Source organism: Vulpes vulpes, chromosome 9, assembly GCF_048418805.1.
Source record: "Vulpes vulpes isolate BD-2025 chromosome 9, VulVul3, whole genome shotgun sequence".
Taxonomy (NCBI): domain Eukaryota; kingdom Metazoa; phylum Chordata; class Mammalia; order Carnivora; family Canidae; genus Vulpes; species Vulpes vulpes.
In genome coordinates this window covers 106,547,473-106,564,190 of record NC_132788.1, presented here as the reverse complement: position 1 = coordinate 106,564,190, position 16,718 = coordinate 106,547,473, and the positions used below count along the sequence as shown (strand labels likewise).

At 62.1% G+C, this 16,718-nt stretch overlaps 1 protein-coding gene across 1 annotated transcript in view; it reads right to left on the bottom strand.

The window, feature by feature from the left end:
- The window catches only part of SEMA6B (semaphorin 6B), a 28,180-nt gene extending 20,194 nt beyond the window's left edge, over nucleotides 1-7,986 (bottom strand). Inside the window, exon 1 of the mRNA XM_072721719.1 lies at nucleotides 7,678-7,986. The gene's annotated coding sequence lies outside the window, so the exon portion shown is untranslated. The remainder of the gene's footprint in view (nucleotides 1-7,677) is intronic.
- Between the last annotated feature and the right edge of the window lie 8,732 nt (nucleotides 7,987-16,718).

The window sequence follows — 16,718 nt, the reverse complement described above, 5'->3', positions numbered from 1 at the left end:
GTGGGGCAGGGTGCTCCACGCGGGCAAAAGCCTGGGGGCTGGAACCGTTACAGCAGGAAGGTCCCAGACCTGGGAGGCTCCCCCTGCACCAGACCAGACACCAAGCCTCAACGTCCTCGCCCGGCACGGAAGGCACCGCGACAGGGCCCGGTATGCGCGTGCGGCCCGGCTGGGCGGCCTTGGGCCAGCCGCTCACCCTCTCTGGGCCTCTCTGCACCTCGACAGGGGACTCCGGGCCAGGCCAGGAGTCCGCTGCTCCACCCGCCAGGGCCAGGGTGGGGGGCGGGATGCTTCCAGTTCCAGAGAAGGAGCTCCTGCCCCAGGATTCCAGGGGCCCGGTGTCCCCGGGGGGATCGGGTAACCCAGCCGGGCAGCCGGGCCCCCGCGCCTTCCAGGTCTGGTTACCGGCTCTGCTTACAGCTGCCTCCTCCAGCTGCCTCAGTTCCCCCGCCCCCGCCCGCCGTGGCCGCCCAGCCGGGCCTTCGGGGCTGTCTAGGAACTTGGCACAGCAGCCAGAGGGAGTCCCTGGGGCCGCGGCCGAGGAGGGGCTGCGGAGAGGGGCCCCTCACCCTCCAGAGGCTACTGGATGCCGGTTAACTCGTCCCTCGCCAGTCTGGGGTGCAGCGGCGCCTCCTGCTGCCCCCCTCTGTGAATCAGCTCCGAGGCACACAGTAGGCGCTGCCTGAATACCGGCCGGGTGACAGCGCACCGAAAGTCCACCTGTAAGGGAGCTGCAAGGGAGCTGTCTATGGGAGACTCTGCTGAGCACCTACTGTGTACCGGCACGGCAGGAGGTTCAGAGCGCCCTGGTCCTGTGTGTCAAGGGCTCGCCCGAGCTGGGCATTCAGGAAACACTCCATTCATGCTGAGTGTCTCTCTCGAAGAGGAAGAGGATGGGGCTCAAGAGTTCCTGAGCCGCCTTCCACGTCCGCCCACGGGGACTGCAGCTAAGATTTCTCGAAGCCCCTACACCCTGTGGCCCCGACGGCCCCCCAGCAGGAACTCATTTCCTGCCCACGCCAGCCCAGCGAGGTCAAGGATGGAAAGACAGGCCCAGAGAAGTGAAGCCACTCGGCCAAGGTCACGCAGCATGGAAGGGCGCAGCCAGGATCCCCGACCCCGGGCCCACTGGCTTATGCCGCCCCTTGCTGCGTGCCCGTGGGCACGGGCTGCGGAGCCCAAATGCACGTCGGCGGGCGAGCAGCGGAGACCCCGGAGAGGCCGTCCTGTCCCCGGGCCACTCGGGGTGGGGAGGCGGCGGCGTGGAGAACAGGTGGCAGGGGCAGGACCTCAAGGGGGGGCCATGGACTGGCCCCCGGGGCTCCAGGCCCAGACGGGGAGAGGGTGGGGGGGCTCCTGGGTAATTAATTTTAATCACTGTTTGGAAATTGGGCCGCCAGGAGGCAAATCGGAAGCAGCAACTTGTAATTAGGAACGGGGAAGGGGGGGCTGGCTTCTCCACGATGATGCGGCGACCATTCTGAGAAAATTAAAGTGTCATTTATACCCAGCGGGTAATTAGAGGGCCGGGAGGGGGCCGCCCAAGGGGGCTGGGGGTGCCCAGGGAATCCAGAGTGGGGCTGGGGACGGGGCGGACACCCACCGGTTCCCAAGTGGGGAAGTCTGGGCAGGCCTGGGGCTGTTGGTGAGCTGGGCCTGCTCCTGGGGGGCAGAGGGCAGGAGAGGCTCGCGCTAGGGGGCTCCCCTCTGGGGAGGACAACCTCGTTCTTGCCCTTGGGGTCCAACAGCATGGCGAGCCCAGCCCTCCTTTCTCGGGATTCTGGGAGCCCTCGTGTCTCCCAGGTGGGCGACCCCTCCACTTGGGATTCCTCTAGCCCACCTGCCCCTCCCCCAGAGGCCTTGTGTGGGAGGCCACAGGTATCCCCAAGTGGGACCCCACTGAGAGCTCCTGGGCGGGGAGCAGGCAGGGCTGGGCCGCCTGTTGCTGGGAACAGAAGACCTGGCAAATGAACTCGAAAGACAAAGGCGGGGAGATAGGTCCTGGGGGACAGCCCTGGGGTCAGAGTGGACCACAAGTCTGGGTGAGTCAGGGCTCAGGAATGGCAGAGATGCTGGCAGAGGGACATGGGTCCTGGGGGATGGGGCGTGAGAACTGCACATTAACAGAGAAAAATAGTGGGGGCCCGAGGCCCCTGTCTTCTGACCTCAGAGAATTTGCCGCACTAATCTGTGCCCCATCTCCCCCCGGAGCCTGGGGCTCGGACCCTCAAAGGACAGTGACGGCGAACACCCAGGGGCATCTGTCGTGCTCCAAGCCCTATGCTGTGGGCCTTACAGAAAGTACTAGTGGGGTGGGCGGGGCGGGTTCTTCTTAGCCCTTTACAGTTGGGGAAACTGAGGCCCAGAGTGGGTGAGCAACAGGCCCAAGGTTGCACAGCTAGGAAGCGGCCAGGCTTCCAGGCCATACAGTGTAGACCCCACACTCTGGGCCACAGTGGGCCGCACCCCTCAGAGGAAGGGGCCCCGTTTCCCTCCTCCCGCTCTTTAAGTCCCCCACCTCCTCTATCCACCACCTTCGCCCCCCTCCTGCCTCTGCCCGGCTGGCCCCCATCGTGGCTCCCCTGGGCCAGCACGGAGGCCTCCGCCCAGTCGCCCAGCTCTGGCCCTAGTGGCCCGGAGACCGATGCCCCCACAGCAGCCAGAAGAGGGCCCTGAGCACCCGAGTCAGGTGCCGCCCTCCTCGGCCCCACCCCTCCAGGGTTCAAGCCTTGCTGGCTGGCAGTAGAGCCCAAGTCCTCCCCTGAGGCCCCCAAGGCCTGGCAAAGCCTGCCTCTCCTTCCCCTCTCCCCCCTCCCTCGCTTGCTTGCTTGCTCACTCGCCCAGCTCAGCCACACAGGCCTCCAATGCACCCAATGCAGCCGGCAGGGTCCTGCCCCAGGCCCTTTGCACCGACCACACCCTCTCCCTGGAATGCTCTTCCTCCAGATCCCTGCCTGACTGGCTGCAGCCCACTTTCCAGGCCTCTGCTCCGATGCGGATGCGCTCCTCAGGGACGCGCTCTTTGACACCACCGGCTAAACAGCCCCGCCCTCCCCGCCTACATCGTCCACTGTTATTATCTTCAGGAAAACGTGTTAGAGTCGATTTACTTTATTTCCTAGTCAGGATCCATGTGTCCCCCGCCTGGCTGTGGGTCCAACAAAGGCCGGGCCGCGTCAGCCTTGGTCATGTCTGGGTACCCAGCACCCAGCACCCAGCACCCAAGAGCATAGGCAGATGCTTATTAAACCATCTTGAGTGAGCGCAGAGACCGCACAGCTCTAAATCAGATCAGGGCCAGAGGCCACAAGTTTCTGGTTTTCAAAGTTAATATTTTCCCTGGAGTAAGCAAAACAATAGGACTAGGCCTGGCGGGTCCCTTGTGTCCTCATCTTTAAATGTTCAGCCCTAAGGGACAGAGAACAGCATCCACGCTTTACAAATGGGTAAGCCAAGTCTCAAGGGAGCATGAGTGCGTGAGTGAATGAGCAAAGACGCTTGACTCAAGCCCAAGTCGGGCTGACCCGAGTGGGCAATGTCTAAGGGCAGTAATTCAGTGAGGGAGACTGTCTCAACCACCCAGGGGCTCTGACTCTTTGGCCTCCCAGAAAGGGAGAAAGTTCTAAAACTATCAAAGTATGTAGCCACCCCTGTGCTGCGAACTCCTACACATCCACCATAGCCCCAGCCTCGATGCCCCTCCTCTGCTCATCTTCTCTGATCCACTGGGCAGAGACCGACATGCCCCAGCCCCATTTGCTCCTTGTGCCTGGGCTCTGACTCCATGGGGCAGAGAGGGCCAGGGTCCGCCGGTTTCCCCTTCTCCGGGCCGGGAAGCCCCTCAAGGGCCAACTAGGCACTGGAGCTGAAGCCTTCTTCTCTGGGATCCCCCCGTCACCCAGCGTGGGACATGGCACACGGGAGCTTCTGTGGGGTGACCGATCTCTCCAGCTGCCCTGGGGCCAGGTCTCCCCCAGGCTCCTCTGAGAACCCATAATCCTCCTCTGGGCTCCTGCAGTTGGGAAGTTCTCCCCTAGGTCCGCCCTTGGGAGGCAAGGTGCATCCTGGGAAACGTAGTCCTCACTGGCCTGGGCCTCTCTCCCTGCAGGGCCCTGGGGTGGGCCACCAGGGGAGGGTCGTGGAGGGGGGCTGCTGGGGCCCCATACCCCACCTAAAGGAGTGGAAGAGGGGTCCCCGGCCTCTCAAGTGCCCCCCACGGCACATCCTAATGCCCGTCGCTGTACCTGCGCATCCCCCACGGCCGTGATGACAAGAGAGTACGGCCCAGTCCAGCCCTGTCAGGCCAAGCGCGGAAACCTGGCTGGGGGGGGCGGGGGGTGCTTCAACCACAGGGTGTGGGGCAGGGGGCTGGGGCCTGAGTCTGGGGCTGCCCTGAGCCTCGCGTTCCCCCCACTTGTGCTCAGTGAGGCCCCGCTCCCAGTCAGCCCTCATCACTGCTGGGTCCGGGTCTTGGACGAGTCAAGCTGAGAATCCCCAGCCCCTTAAGCAGCTTAGAGTCTCAGAAGCACCGTCTCTTAAATGTTACAGTTCAAAACACCCACAGTAGCTGGGAATTTCAGAGCAACGTGGAAGGGCGCCTGGGCCCCAACAGATACCAGATTTATTTTTCCAGGATTCTGGAAAGATGGCTATCAACCTCACTTGCCTGCCTCCCGGGACAGGCAACTCACCACCACTCCAAGCAGCTCACTGGGCTTCCAGGAGCCCATCTCCCGGTAGCTACCCTTCCCTTGGGGTGCTTAAGGTCTAAATCGTTGCCGTTCCCTCCTCTGCTCTAAAACGCCCTGTGGCTCCTAACTGCTCTTGGGATAAAGCCCAAGCTCAACTTGACATTCTTGGCCGCTCTCCAGCTCTCAGGCCCAATTGCTCATTATCTCCCACCCCGAAAATAGTCCAGCCACTCAGGGCTCCCCCAACACGCCCTGCCGTGGCTATGCTTGCCTCACCCTCTCCCTCGAATCCCGGGCCCCCTCTTCTCCTGGCAACATCCTTCCCATCCCTCAAGTCCAATTCCAGCTCCCCCTCCTCCAGGCAGCCGTCCCTGATTCCACCTGTCCTAAGGCTTGGCCGAGGCCTGTCTGGGCCCCCAGCATCTCCTGACAAAGAGCCAGGCACACAAGACGGGCCACACCCTGGGGTCAGCCAGGGATACCACCTTCCCAGGAGACGGGAGCGCCCGGCATGTCCTTCAGCCTCCAGGGACCCAGCTCACCTGTTCTGCGGGCTGACGTCAGGGTCACCTTTCCAAGGACAGCTTGATTTCTATCTTCCAGGTCCAGCCCCAGGTAACCCGGCAACTCCCACCTCAAGCCCTGGGCAGCCACTGCGGTGGACAAACCCTCCTGCAGCCTGTCTCCAGCACTTTCTTAGCCCAGTGGACAGAGGCGGACAGAAAAATCTAGAGGTGGAGGGGGCCCCTCCCGGGGCAGCAATACCTCTGCTCAGAGACACCTTCTCACCTTAAAGCAGAGGAGGTGACAGGATCCTGAGGACCCGTGGGTGCTCAGCCCCGGCACAAGGAAGACAGGAACTGGCGGGAGAGTGAGGAGGTACAAATCCAGGGCATCCTTGGGTGACCTCTCTTTGCCTCATCTCCCTCCACTCAGGCCCTAAACCCAAAGATCGCCTCCGGGGGAGATGGCAGCCCAGAGAGGGCTAGCCGCCCCCCCTCCCCCCGTCTGAGGTCACACAGCTGTGCTCCTCCTCTTAGCCCCAGTTTTTCCCTCTACGCCGAAGTTTTTCTTTTAGAGAGGGCTGGGGCACCCGGAGCTCCGGGTCTACATTTCCACGCAGCCCGGAGCGGACAGGGGGTGGGCTCTGGGGTAACCTTCCGGAGGGCTCCTGGGTTTCAGCTGGCAAGGCGGCTCCTTTCCCCCCAGCCCTGTCTGGGAGAAGGAGGGGAGAGGTCTGGCTTCCTTCTCTACCCACTGCGCCAATTTCTTGGGCCTCAGTTTCCACATCTACTCTTGGGAACGGGCCAGTTCAGGGCTGCCACCTCCCCAGCATTCAACGGATCTCCCATAGGCCACAGTGACCTCCCAGCCAACTTCCCCGAGAGCTTGGGGCCCCCTCCGATGTGGGCCCGGACCCTGCCCGGGAGCCCCAGCCATCTCCCCACATCCTGCACTCATTCTAAATAGAGGTTGGGGCAATTGCCCAGATACATCCCCAGATTCAGCCCTAAAGGAAACCAGGGGCGTGTCCTAGGAGGTGGGAAAGAGGCTGGGTGGGGGGAGCCCATGGAGGAGGGGATGCTCCAGCCAGGGGACTCCTTGAGAAGCTGAGGGAAGGCGGAGAAATAGGAAGAAATGCAATTCTGTAAATGGGGTGGGGGGGGTCCCCTCTGCAGGCCACCCTCCCACTTTCCTCCTTAACCCCAAAGCCAGATCCCCAAAGCTTGGAGGCCCCTCCCCAGAACTCCAAGCCTCAGTCGACCTCCAGGCTGCAGGTCAAAGATGACACCCTAGGGGTGGGAGGGGGTGGCGGTGGGGCGAGGCGGGGAGGACACCAAAGACCTCGGAGGGCCCAACAGGGGCTGAGGGGCTGTGAATCATCTCCAGCCCCGGGACTCTTACAAATACTCCCAGCTCCAGCATCTACTGGTCCAGGGCAGGGGCAGGGGTGGCTGGGGGGGGGTCCTACAGCAGCGCCCCCTCTGGGAGGTGCCCTAAACTCGGAGGGCGCCCGCAGGCGGAGAGCAGGGCGGAGAGGGGGGGCACGTGACCCCCGCCCCGGGGACCAATCAGCGCCCGCAGGAGGGGGGCCCCACTAGGCGCCCCCACCTCTCCCGGCGCGCTCGGAGAGAGACGCTTTCTTTGTCCCTTTGTCAGCTCTTGGGGGGCCCCGAACCCCCAGGCCCCCACTGCAGCGAGGGGCTCCGGGCCCGCGGGCTCTCTGCCCCCACCGCGGCCCCTCCCCCGCCGCCCGGGCCCCCGGACTCTCCCGGGCCGGGCGTGCGGCAGGAGAGGGCTCGGGGCGCCCAAGGTGCGGCGGCTGGACGCGGAGCGGGGCGGAGGGGTCGCGCCGGGCCAGGACCACCGCACCGGTCCCGGGTCCGCCTCGACTCGGCGCTCAGGGCTCCGCCCCCCAGCACCCCCCGCGCCCCCGGCCCGCAGGCCCCTGTCGGCCCCGAACCCCCCACCTGGGCCCCAATCCAGCTCCCCAGCGGCGCAGCCGCGAGCCCCGTTATTGTGCCTCCCACGGCCCCCCCGGACAGAGTCTCCACCCGCTGCGGTGCCGACAGAACCCCCATTATAGCTGCACATCCAGGCCCCCAGGCAACAATCCAGCCCCCCCCCCCCCCCCCCGGCTGCGGTGCCATTAGACTCCCCATGATGGTGCTTCATTCAGCGCCCCAGGCCCAGCCCCAGCCCCTCCGGAGCGTCGCCACCGGACCCCCATGACGCCGTTCCACACGGCGACCCCCATCCAGCCCCCTCCCCAGCTGCGTCGCTGACAGATCCTCCCGCGATGGCCCCCCCCAGAGCCCCGCGCCGGCCACATCCATCCCCCTCCCGGCGGCGGGGCCCTCGGGCCCCCATCCCGGCGCCTGACCCGGCCGCCCCGGCCGACGAGTCGGCCCCCCGGCTGCGTGCCGACAGACACCCCGGGACCGCGCCGCCCCAGCCCCCTCCGCAGACGCCCCGGGGCGCTTACCTCGGAGCCGCCGCGCCGCGAGTGCGCGGGAGGGAGCGCGAGGGCGGGAGGGCGCGGGCGGGGGGGGCCGTGCGCGCACCTGTCCCGGCCCGGCCGGCTCAGCCGGGCATCCCGCGCGGGGAGGGGGCTGGGGGCGCGCGCTCTCCCCGCCCCCGGCCCGCGGCGCCTGGCTGGGGGGAGGGGGCTCAGCCCCGGCCCCCGGCGCGCTGGCGTCGGCTCCGGGGGGGGCGCTGCGCGGCGGCCGGACCCGGGGCGCGCCGCGGCCGCATCTCCTCCGCCCGCCGCGGCCGCCGCTGCGACTCGCGGCTCCGCCACCTCCGCCCCCCCTCGGGCACCCCCCCCACACCACCAAAGCCGGGCCGGAGCCACGCAAAACCCGGCCCGGAGCTACGGCGGCGCGGAACGGAGAGAGGAGCCGGGTGGGCGGCAGGAGGCGCTGGAGGCGGAGGTGGGGGTGGGGGTGGGGGAGCGACCCGACAGGAGGCACCCTGCTTTTGTCTAGGTGGGGGGCCTAAGTGATCTCCCTCCCCCCCCCACCGACTTCCAGGACTCGTTCCCGCTGGCCAGACTCGCATCCCCAGGATCCATCCCCAAGGGGGTGATGGAGATGATGCGGCGTCATGAACCCCTCGGTCTATGTAGCCCTTTTCATATGTGAGGTCATTTATTCAGTCCACGAGCATCATGTTCAACAACACTCAGTGGACACGTGAAGAAATTGAGGCACAGGAAGGCGTCTCCTCCAAGGTCACTCAGAAATTGTCTGATTTGAACCTAGGCGAGCGGACTGCAGAAATCACCCCCTGCACGGCCTCTGTCTCCTCTGTCCAGCGCCCATACAGCCTGGTCCAGAATGGGGTTCACAGAGGGCAGCAGGCCTCCCTGAGCCAGTGGGGAGCACTCCTGCCTCCTCCCCTTTCCGACTCCAAGACAAACCCGTGTTCAGGTTTGGGAGACCTCCCTGTAACCTCCCCGACCCTCTGTGACCTTAGGAGAGCAAAAGAACCCTCAGAGCCCTAGTGGTATTATTCTCTGTCCAAAGCACCTCCGGTATGCGTATGTCTCCCCCACTGGGCTGTGTGCTGTCCTGTTCCCCTGGCATCTCCAGTATGCAGTGGGTGCTCAACAAATGTTTCGCTTTATGCATTTATCTAGTAGCACTTCTTGCATACACACTGCATGCCCGGTGTCTCCTGAACATTGAATAAAGTATCTCATTCATTCCTCATGGAAGCCCCACGAGGCTGCCCCAGATGGGACACCGAGGCACAGAAACATCCAGAAGCTTGCCTGAGGTCATGGATGGGAAGTAAGCATTGGTCATCTTGCTGCTGGCTACTGAGCACCTTTTATGTATGCTTTACCCTCTTTATCCTCCACGGTTCCCAGCAGTCTGTGGGCTCAGACACATCATACGGCTCCCATTGGCCATGCACGCAGCAGAGAAGTGGGGATCAGACTCCGAACCCCACTCCTCAGGATACACTAGATCCCAGGCAACCTGCATCCTCGCTGGCATCTGCGGAGACGATCCGGTTCTTCCAGGCCCCAGCCATCAGCCAGGGGCCGGCCGGGAGACCACAAACCTCCGCAGGCAGCCAGGCCTTCCTGCTAGTGGTTTTGCCCTGATCCGCTTTCCGGCTGAGCCAGAGTCCCAGGCAAATCAGCCAGCACCTGCTCTCCACCAGCCCCTGCCCCCCCCCCTCCCCCCACTGTCCTGTTGGAAGAAGGAGGCCTGCCTGACAAGGGAGGGGGCTAGGTCAGTAGTCGAGCTTGGCGCCCTGGCTCTGCACCCTCTTCCCACCTCCACACCAGTACTCGTGTGGTGCCCACCCCTTCGCATGCCCTCTCTTGCCCGTGGCCTTGGCCAGACTGGACTCCTTTGTAATCTATTCCTTCAACAAACATTTATTGGACACCCACTGTATGCCAAGTTCTGGGCTGAGCAGCCAAAAAGACACACTGACTCGCTGCTACCTTCAGACTAGCAGGGCCGTAGAAGAACCAGGGGCAGCAGATCTCAAGGTTCAGGTCCAGACTGAGATAGGCGGGGCCCTGGGACCCAGTGAGGGTCCAGGAGGACCACAGGGAGGTGATGTGGGGACCATAGAAGGACCATAGATAGATCTGACAAAGCTTATGGGGCGAGGGAGGGGTGCGGAAAGGTTACCCTAGGCACAGGGGCCTGCCTGGGACAAAGCCCTGAGGGAGGCCCCACCCCCGCAGGCGGCTCAGCTGCCACCCAGGCTTGGGAGGACATGAATGGGTCTTTCATGCCCTGGACCAAGGCAAGGTCAGGCCGGGCTGCTCCCTCCCCCCCAGCCCTGGGCTCCTGACTGTCTGAGCCCTGACCTGGAGGGGGTGGCAGGAAGTTCACAGTTTGCCCTCGGGGGGAGCTAGGGAGGCCCGGGGAGGGGAAGGGCCAAGCCCAAGGTCACGAGCACCAGCAACACCCTCCTAATTGTATCAGTCTGAGCAATTAGTCTGAGCTCAACCAGGCCTCAGTTTCCCCTCCTGAGCGGCCGGGTGGAGCGGCGCCGCTCTCCCGTCCCGCTCCGACCCCGGAATCCAGTGCGGGTTTTGCGGGCGCCCGCGTCCGCCGACACCTTCATCCCCGCGCGGCCGGGCTGCGGCCCGGGGTCCGAGGGGGCCGGGGGAGACCCGGAGGGGCCCGGGCGGCCTCGGGGGCCCCGAGGCCGAGGCTGGCCTGGCGCCTGCGGGAAGGGGAGCCCCGCCCGGCGGCCAGCGCGCCCCCTCGAGCGCTCGCGGCCGGGCCCCCGCGCTGTGTGACCCCCGCCGGCCCCTGCCCGTCTCTGGGCGGCGCTGGGCCGGGCTCGGGGCAGCGGCTCAGACAGGCGCGCGGCCCGCTGCGTCCCCGGGGGCCCCAGCGCGGCCTTCCTAACCGGGGCGGGCCCTCTCTTAAGCCCGGGTGCGGGGGTCGTCGCGGCGGGGTCGCGCCCCGACTAGCGGCCGGGGCCCGGGAATCCCCCGGGGGCTCGGGAAGGGCGGCTCCGATTGGCCGAGGCCGCGTGTGACGTCAGGGCCTCCCCGACGCCCCCTCCCCCAGAGGCACGTGGGGGCGGCCGCGGCAGGGGAGGGGCGCGGGGTCCGGGCGGATTCGGGGTGTCCCCCCAGCCCGAGGCGGCAGCTGGGCAGCGCAGACGCGATTCTCCTCGGACAGATTTTTCCCTAGTCCCATATCCCCCTCCAGCCCCCCCAGAACGGCAGCTGCTCGGGCGGCAGATGCGCCGGCTAAATCCGCCCAGCTGGTCCCTCCGCAGAGCTAACCGCCTAGAACCCATTGTGGGTGGGTAGGGGGGTGTGTGCGCGCGCGCGTGTGTGCGTGTGTGTGCACGCGCGCTCCTGGGGGTGGGGGACACGGCCCTGCCCCCCCCTGCCCCCTGCCCTTCCACCCTCGTTCCTCCTCGCAGGGCAGGGCCGGGTGGGCTGGGACTGCTCCTGTGGACCCTTCCCCAAGTTCCAGTACCCTCCCGGAGCTCCTGAAGGATTGGGGGGACCTGGAGCCCAGAGAGGGTGTGGCCTGTCCTGAGACTACACAGCACCCCGGGGCCTGCGGGCGGAGAACGCCCCGGGTGCGCGCATTAGATTCTAATGCTGAGCTCCTGTGTGCAGCTCCAGGATCCTAAGGCAGGGGTACTACTATCACCCCATTTTCAGGAGTGGAAACAGCCCCCCCCCGGGGGGAGAGGGATGGCTTGGCGGCTCACATAGCAGGGAATGGAGCTGGGACTTGAACTCCAGGCTTTTAATAATTTCCAGGAGCTCAGGGACCCCTTAGTTTGGAAGGCTCTTTTTTTTTTTTTTTTTTTTTTAATATTTTATTTATTTATTTATTCATGAGACACACAGAGAGAGGTAGAGACACAGGCAGAGGGAGAAGCAGGCTCTCTGCGGGGAGCCTGATGTGGGACTGGATCCCAGGACCCCAGGGTCACGCCCTGAGCAGAAGGAAGATGCTCAACCACTGAGCCCTCCAGGCGTCCCTGGAAGACTCTTAAGGCAAGTGATTTGGGGTCACTCACTCAAGTGAGTGGGGTCTTGATGGCCCCTGTGTTTGGGCCCCTCTGAGCCTGGCACAGACCTTCCCTCTTTTGCTTCTTCAGCCCCATTAGGTGTCACTCTCATCTGGAAGTACTGAGGGTCCAGGAGGTTTTCCTGGAGGAAGAGGAGGTGGCTCCACTCTGAAATTTTGGGGTTTAGCCGTCAAGGGCTTGAGGGGTCTTTGAATATGTCCTCTTATACCCAGCCTGTCCTGCCTCTGAGCCTTTGCACTTGCTGTTCTTCCCATCTGGAATGTTGTCCCCCACCACCCATCTCCAATCTAACCTACCCTGCACCCCTCAGGTCTCAGCACAAATGTCACCTCCACGACAGCTGCACCATCCCTTCCTGTCCTCTTACCCTGCTTTGGTTTTCTTCATTTGATTTTTCACAACCAAATATTATACATCGTTTCCCCCATAGCACTGTTTCATTCCCTGCTGAACCCCCATTGCTTAGAATGGTACCCAGCAGGTACTCCATAAATGCTTGTTAGCCAGAAATCGCCCGGATGTGGGCATGAAAAGGGGGCCAGAGGGCAGAGGGTACCCATGGGGAAGGCGCAGTTGGTGGTTCTGTCTTGATGTGTGTCTAGGAGCCTGGGCCTTGACCCTGGCCTGTGGTCCCTTCATCCAAAAGAGCCCTCCCAGACCCCTCCTCCTTCTGTGCTTCCCCCACTCCTCCCTCCTTCCCAGTCCTCCAACAGTCCTGCCTCCGGACCTTTGCACAGGCTGTGCCTACTGCCTGGTGGAGATATTCTTCCCCTAGGTCTCTGAATAGTTCCGTCCTCCCCTGCTCAGGCCTCAGCCCAAATGTTCACCTCAATGTGTCCCCATCTAAATAACCACCACTCTCGGGGCCCCTGACTGGCTCAGCTGGTAAAGCGTGTGACTCTTGATCTGGGGTTTGTGAGTTGGAGACCCATGTTGGGTGTAGACGTTATTTTAAAAATAAATCAGGGATCCCTGGGTGGCGCAGCGGTTTGGCGCCTGCCTTTGGCCCAGGGCGCGATCCTGGAGACCCGGGATCGAATCCCACGTCGGGCTCCCGGTGCATGGAGCCTGCTTCTCCCTCTGCCTGTGTCTCTGCCTCTCTCTCTCTCTCTCTCTGTGACTATCATAAATAAATAAAAAAAATTTAAAAAAAATAAAATAAAAATAAATAAATAAATAAATAAATAAAATAAATAAATAAATCAATAAATGGAAATCCCACGGAAGGGGGAAACCATAAAAAATAATTTAAAAATCACCACCATTTTCTCTGCTGTGATTGCTCTGCTGTACTTTTGATTGATGGCATTTCTTTTTATCATTTATTTGTTTCTCTTGCAACCCCACCCTCATTCCCTGCTGGTTAGCCGTGCCAGGGCAGGGCTGGAGTTTGCCTTGGTCTCCACTGGGTCCCTGGGGGTTAGGACAGGGCCTGGCACACAGTAGGCACTCAACAGGCATGTTGAACAGATGAATGAATGAATGAATGAATGAGGGGCCTAGGAGCTCTCCAGAGTGTGTCCTTGCCATATGGATGGGGGAACTGAGATTCAGTGGGGAGCCCAGGGTCACACAGTTCCCTTAAGAGCAAAATAGGGCAATAGGAGATCACCCCTTCAGGCTGGGGAGGGGTATCCCGTGAAATAACCACTAAAGGAGCATGTATTAAGCACCTACAGTGTGCACTATAGGCTCCAGGCACTTTGCACATTTTCAGCTGGGCCGGGGATTTGAACCGGGGTCCCGGGTCGCAGAGTTTGCCCAAATCCCCCTCCCCCATAGAGGTTTGCGCAGGGCCAGGCAGTCAGTGGGGAATGGCTGAGGGCTGCCCAGCCTGCCACCCCCTCCCCAGCCCCTCACACCCGGGGGCTGGCCTTACTGCCACTGAGTCTGGCAGGAGCTAAAAGCGCCACACACTGGCCCAGGAAACATTAGAGAGAAGCAGCAGGATTCACTGCCCGATTTGTGAGGAAATTAGAGCAATTACAAGCACTTCCTCAGCTCAGAACCACTGGGATCCTCCCCCCAAGGGCCCAGGTGTGTTCTGGGCTGTCCCAGGTTGTCCCAGAACCCCCTTCCCCAAGGCCTCATGTGCAAATGAGGGAAGACACACCGTAGTCTCCAGAAGTGGGAAGTACAGAGGGAAGGATCCAGAACCTTTGAGCCCTGGGGTCTGTCCTTGGATGTGGATAGAGAGGGCTCAAGTCCACTGTCGCTTGAGGGGAGGAGGAGAGAAGGTGTCACATTATCCCTGTTCAAAATCTGCCCTCCCTGGGCTTTCCGACCCAACTTAGTGAACACACAGAGCTCCTTCCTCAGGGCCTTTGCACGCGCCGCTCCTGCTTGGGAAGATCCTTGTGTGCCTGGCCAGTGTTTCAGTCTCCCAGAGGCCTTCTCTAACCATTTTTGGGGACAAGGCAGCTCTTTCCCACCTTGTTTCCTTTCCTCTAAAATCATCTCATTAACCCATTTTTTAATCAATCATAGAGGGGTGAGCTGCCCTTCATTTGAAGCAAGCAAGCCAGCCGGCCAGTGGTGGAACGGGTGTGCTCTCTGCAGGAAATTCTGGCCACGTTACAACATGGATGGATCTGTACGACACTCTGCTGAATGAAAGAAGCCGGACACCAAAGGACACATCCTGCACGATGACCCCATGCCCAGGAGGTGCCCAGAGGAGGCCCGTGCACAGAGACAGAGAGGAGGTGGTGGGAGCCGGGAGTGGGGCAAGGGGTGGGGGGTCAGTGCTTCCTGGGGACGGGGTCTCCGTGTGGGGAGATGGAAGGTTCTGGAGACGGAGGGTGGGGGGTGCACGGCGGGGTGAGTGTGCTTCCTGCTTAGTGCCACGGAATGGAACACTTACAAATGGTTAAAACAAATGTTACATCATGTACAGTTTGCCACAATAAAAATAAAAGGAGAATCAAAACTGTTATGGAGAAAAAAAACCAGATGGCGACAGCGGGCGGGGGGTGGGGGTGGGGGGTGGTATGTGTGTGAATGACCTCAGCTGGTGGCAATTCGGTCATTGCCACCAGGGCTCTCGACTCAGGTGACGCTGACGTCAGCGTATGGAGGTGCCATGGGTGGGTGCTGAGCTCACATTCCTCGCTTGTATTTCTCATGCCCTTGCGCACCCCCCGCCGGGACCACCTCTGCTCCGGCCACAGGACCTCCACGGGCTTCAGGGAGCAGAGCCGAGCCCGTGGGGCTTGCCCCTCATGGAGCGACTTATTCAGCTAGTTTTACTGAGAACCTGGTCTGTACTGGGCTCTCCTGCGTGCTGCTGGGGACACAGTGGGGACCAGGACAGAGCCAAGGCCTGTCCTGGCGGAGCACGGGGCTCAGGGCAGGACAAGGTTAATTTATTTGACAAGTATTTATGGAGCACCTACTGGACGCCCAGCTTGTTCTAGTCGTGGGGAGCGCGGCGACGGACAGAAGAGACGAGTCCCTGGCCTTGTGCGGCAGCCCGGCGTTCCAGTGGGGTTGACAGATGTGAAGCCACATAAACAAGTGAAATCTATTCTGGGCCAGATGATGCTAGAGAGAAAAATTAAGCAAGGAAAGAAGATGAGGAGTGCAGGGGTGGGAGAGACTTTAAACAAGGGGGTCAGGGAAAGCCTCACGGAGGAGGTGACATCTGGAGACTGAAAGGAGGTGAGGGGAACACTTGTGTAAACATGGGGAAGAAGAGAGCATCATGTGGGGCGAAACAGCCAGTGCAAAGGTCCTGGGGCAGGACCATGCATGGCCTGTCGGGGGAGGTATGTGGCTGGAGCAGTGTGAGCACAAGCCAGTGAGGGGGAAAAAGGGAGTGGGGGCAGGTCGTGCAGGGCACTGTGACCCTCAGGAACCCCCTTTCCCCTGCCTCAGGGCCTTTGCCTGTGCAGTTCCCACCTCCTGCCTGCTGCCTCCCTCCCTCCCAGACTCACCCACCAACATCTCCTTCCTTCCCCACGTGAATGTCTCAGCTTGAGTCTTCCCCACTCCAGCCTGGGGCCCCAGGGCCTCTGGCTGTGTCAGTCCAGGCCCGTGGGCTCGGTCTCAGCACTGCCCAGCACAGAACCTGGCACAAAGCAGGCGCTCAGGAAAGACTGAGGCACAGGGCGAGCGTCAGGGAAGCCTCTCTGCCTCCAGGGTCCCACAGAGCGATGGCGATCCTCGATCCTCGTCCCAGCCCTGCCCTGGAAGTACCACCAGGCCAGTGGCTCCCCTTGTCCAGACTCAGTTTCCCCTTCCAGAAGATTCCAACCAGCCACAAAGGTGGCAGAGGTAGGAAACGTGCGGTGGGGGGCAGAAGACCCCCCCCAGCCATGCCCGCCTACGTCACTGGCCGGGCCTCCCTCCCTGTGTCCCTGTGTCCCTGAGTCCCTGCGTCCGTCCTTCCAGCTCCACCCCCCCCCATGGCTCCCTCTTGCTCTCTTGCTGTCTCTGCAGTTTTGGGTCTTCTTGCATCTTGGGATTTCTCTCCACCTGCCTCTAACCCTTTCCTGCCTCCCTAAGCCTGTCCCCACCTGCTTGAGTGGGGACCCCCAGGGGGCTGAGACAGCCACCCACTCCCTAGTTCCCAGTTCCCCTAGGCCAGTGGGCTTTCTGGATGGGGGATGGGGGGGCTAGGGGGGCAGAAATAAATACTCATATCATTTACCTAAAACCTGCTCCATTAGCATAACGATAGCAGGAATCTACAGAACCGGGCAAGGGAAATACCAACTTTAATGACCAACAGGCAGGGGAACAGCTTGTCCTAAGTCCACCCCTTTTTTTACAAACGGAGAAACTGAGGCCCATGGAGGTGAGGTCTAGACAGGGCCTCTGCCTTCTCAGGAAGTGGTGGTGGGGGTGGCGGGGAGGGGGGAATCCATGGACTCAAAATAAGAAGACAATGAACAATTAAAATAATTTCAGATTGCTGTAAGGGCCGGGGGTGGGGGGAAAAGAATCAGGAGCAGTAGCCACCTGGGAGCATCAGGGAAGGCTTCT